The sequence below is a fragment of the Leptonychotes weddellii genome, chromosome 3 (assembly GCF_054177405.1).
Source record: "Leptonychotes weddellii isolate Sample4059 chromosome 3, ASM5417740v2, whole genome shotgun sequence".
NCBI lineage: Eukaryota > Metazoa > Chordata > Mammalia > Carnivora > Phocidae > Leptonychotes > Leptonychotes weddellii.
In genome coordinates this window covers 76,012,077-76,016,094 of record NC_138371.1, presented here as the reverse complement: position 1 = coordinate 76,016,094, position 4,018 = coordinate 76,012,077, and the positions used below count along the sequence as shown (strand labels likewise).

At 35.2% G+C, this 4,018-nt stretch overlaps 1 pseudogene; it reads right to left on the bottom strand.

The window, feature by feature from the left end:
* Positions 1-3,573: 3,573 nt before the first annotated feature.
* LOC115942216 (U6 spliceosomal RNA) lies at positions 3,574-3,674 on the bottom strand (annotated as a pseudogene).
* Positions 3,675-4,018: the final 344 nt, after the last annotated feature.

Here is a 4,018-nt window from a genome sequence, read left to right as displayed (position 1 = left end):
GCATTACAGAATGTTTCTCAGGGGATGAAGCAGACTGTAGTCATCGGCTTACTCTGTCACAATAAAAAACTGAAATATTTTTCCCCAAGAGAACAGTTTGTAGCTATACAAAGAACATATGCAGTTACATTAGATAATATTTTTTTTCTAAATTATTTAAATGGCCAAATGATAGAATGAAAGCTTTTTTGTTAGAAAGGAGAAGGTAACATGTCAAGGTGCTTGTCTACTTGACTGAAAAAATCCATGCCACACCTCTAACATGCTACCATGTGATGCCCATTTGTAATGCCCAACACGGGTTGTCTCAACTATTTACCAAGCATACTACTTCAGACTTAGAAATATGCCCAGCCCACAACTTGTGTTGCCTGTCAGGATTCCTGTCTCATACCAAAAATTTCAAAAACTGTAAACATGTTATAAAATACTTCTTTGGAAATTCAATAGGCTTTTTTCCCCTACAAAATAGTTTTTTTATAAGCCCTTTAGTAGAACACTTCTTAAACTGTTAAAATGTATGCTGTTTTCTAATTCCTAGAATCAAATGTTATGTTTTTAAAATACCTCACTAATTTCATGTTTGTTTGATGTTAAGATGTGTCTCTATCTTTAACATTATAGTTGATTTAAGCCCATTAAGGTACTTTTCAGAATAGTTAAAACTTTTTGTCAGAGGGCACAAAATATTTTTTTTAAATTGGTAATATGTTTCTACACATATATGTAATTTCACAACTATGTAGGCTCTATTAGTTTGTACTTTGTGGGTGTCAGTTTAGCACAGTGCCTGATACAAAGTTGTTGTTTTATCAGGACAAAATTATTGGTCTTTATCTAAACATGATTAAATTGCCTGAAAAAATGTTAGCTATCTCTATTATCACCTTATTCATAAATAAATATTTCAAGAAATAGCACGTATCACATGCAACAACCACCCAATATGAAGAGACCCCTATTACCAGAAAAATACACACATATATACAAAGAAATCAAGTACCATGTAGACACTTTGTTTCCTTTGGGCAAAGTGACAAAAACTGAGAGAAAATATCTCTATAACAAAACAAAACATAATTAAAATACACACAGCAAGTATTTTTCTAAATGACCAAATTCCTATCATCAGTATCCAATTTCTATTTTATTTTTTTTTTAAATTTTATTTATTTATTTGACAGAGAGAGAGATAGTGAGAGCAGGAACACAAGCAGGGGGAGTGGGAGAGGGAGAAGCAGGCTCCTCGCTGAGCAGGGAGCCCAGTGTGGGACTTGATCCCAGGACCCTGGGATCATGACCTGAGCTGAAGGTAGAGGCTTAATGACTGAGCCACCCAGGCGCCCCTCTATTTTATTTTTAATGCCCAATGAAAAAATGGTTTGTATATAAAACTAAGGAGATTATTAACACAAAAATCTTAGGACAGTAAGACAATTATCCTGAACCTATTTTTTATATCATAGTTTTAGAAATCAAATACACATACACAGCTTTACTCAACTTGGAAAATCATATACAATAAAATCTGTAAGGTGAAGAGCAGCAAGAATATATGACCCCAAAATATGCCACTCAGGCATGTGGATTATTTGAGTTGACAGCAATCAAGACCCAGCTGATACAAGGAAAACTTTTACCCTTCCCTTAACTATTTAAAGGAATTTAGATAAGAGGCCTCGCTCAGAGAGAGAGCTCTGAATGACCTATTTGTATGGCAGGGCAAACATCTAACTACCAAACATCTGTTCTTTCTTTGTCCATTGAATTACCTTCCTCCTCTTTGAAGCTCTAGGCCCCTATCCCGTGTTTGTTTTTTTTTTTAAAGATTTTATTTATTTATTCATGAGAGAGAGAGAGGCAGAGGGAGAAGCAGGCTCCCAAGGAGCAGGGAGCCCGATGCGAGACTTGATCCCAGGACCCTGGGATCATGACCTGAGCCAAAGGCAGACGCTTAACCATCTGAGTCACCCAGGCGCCCCCCTATCCCATGTTTTAGCTCAGGATGGCATATAAACCTCAACTGACCAATATGCCTTTGTGTCTCATTATCTCTGTGGGGATGTAATTAATTTTGTTTTTAATCCTATTAATCTGTCCTGTGTTAATTTGATTATTAGATTAGCCAAAGAATCGAGAGGTAAATGAAAAATATTCCTCCCCAATAGAAGCTATTCATAAATGGGCATAGTATAAAGTCTCCTGGCCTAATAACGTCCACACAAAATTTTATTGTTTTTATCAAAAGGAATGATACATATTTCACCAGTGCATTTCTTCCACCTAAAATGCAAATCAAAGCCATAATGAAATACCATCTCACACCAGTTAGAATGACCAGTATAATAGGACAAGAAATAACAAATGTTGCCAAAGATTTGGAGAAAAGAGAACCTTTGTGCACTGTTGGTGGAAATGTAAATTGGAAAACACTAGCTAGGTTCATTAAAAAACTAAAAATAGAAATACCAAACTTCCAGTTATAAAATAAATAAGTCACAGGGATAAAAAGAACAGCATAGGGAATATAGTCAATAACAGTATAACTCTGTATGGTGACAGATGGTAACTACACTTACAGTGAGCATTTAGCAATGTATGTAATTGTGGAATCACTATGTTGTACATCTGAAACTAATATTATCAACTATACTTCAATTAAAAACATAATAAAGTAAATAAATAAAATGCTTTCTGAACAAATTTTTGCCTTTTGAAGGACTCAGCTTTAAAAGAACAATGTATATCTTATGTCAACAACACAACTTCCATTAGCCATTCTATAGAAAGTAATCTCTCTGACTTGTTCCCTGTTATTCTCTGTATAATTTATATACCAATAAAGTATGCTCTACTTTGGGGTATTATTTTATTTTATTTTATTAAGTGATTATTTAAATAATTTGTTCTTATTTTCCATCAGTCTTATTATTATGCTGCCATAATAAATTAGATTATGATTTCTTCAGAGTCTCATACTCATATGATCTCACACTTCTTAATATCCACCATAATCCTTAATGTGGCTTGTTTGGATTTGACTTGTTCAGCATTTGGAAGGGCTTCCAAGCTCACACTGACCGACTCCCTTCTCTGGAAATTTCTCATTAAAAGCTGCCCTACCCTCACTAAGTAAAACTGTAATACAGAAACTTGTCTCTCATGCTTAAGTAGGCACCATAGTCAAGCAAGAAAATCAGACTTTTTTCCTCAGAAATTGGAAACTGGTGTGTTTTTGTTTATTTATTACAAAGCTACTTTTAATACTTTGAGGTAAGCCCCACAGGACTACAAAACACTGGGAAGGGGAACCCCCTAACTCCCAGGAGTGACCCAGAAGGAGAGGCTTTCTGAGGAGAAGGTAACACTGAGACTCAGAGAAAAAGGATGTCATTGTGAGTACTACAGGATGACACACCAGCATGGTGTGACACAGGCTAAGGGCAAGAGGGTTGGACAGAAAGCCACAAGCTACTTGGGTCCCTTCTTCTTATTATTTGTATTTTTCTGCTTCTCCTCATAACCTCAGAATCCCGCTGCTTGCAGGTGGCAGTAGAAAGCCTATCATCTCAGAAAAATATGGAACATTTAATCAATTGGCAGGTCACTCTTCTGCAGGGGCCAAGCTAATCTGTGTGTCATTAGAAATTGGGCATTTGTAACTCAGGGGTCAAATTTCTAAAAATCTTTAAAACTGTGTCAATTTTATTACAATATTTTAAACAGAATGTCTGTGAAAACCTCTAGCTGAGGTTCCTGGATCTGGATTCTTGGGGTTTTCACATACTTCTTGCATTCTAAAAGTTAGCTACAATTGTGGGGTTTTTTGTTTGTTTGTTTTCAGTTGTGTATCCAGTTACTTATAATTCTAAGAAACTTAATTAATACATATAGTACTGTATTCACTAGAGTCAGCATCATAAAGAAACCCTGAAGTTAGAATCTAGGCTTCAAATAAGGAATGTGGTCTTTACAACAAATTTTAACAGAAGAAAATAATAATAATTTCTTATCAAAT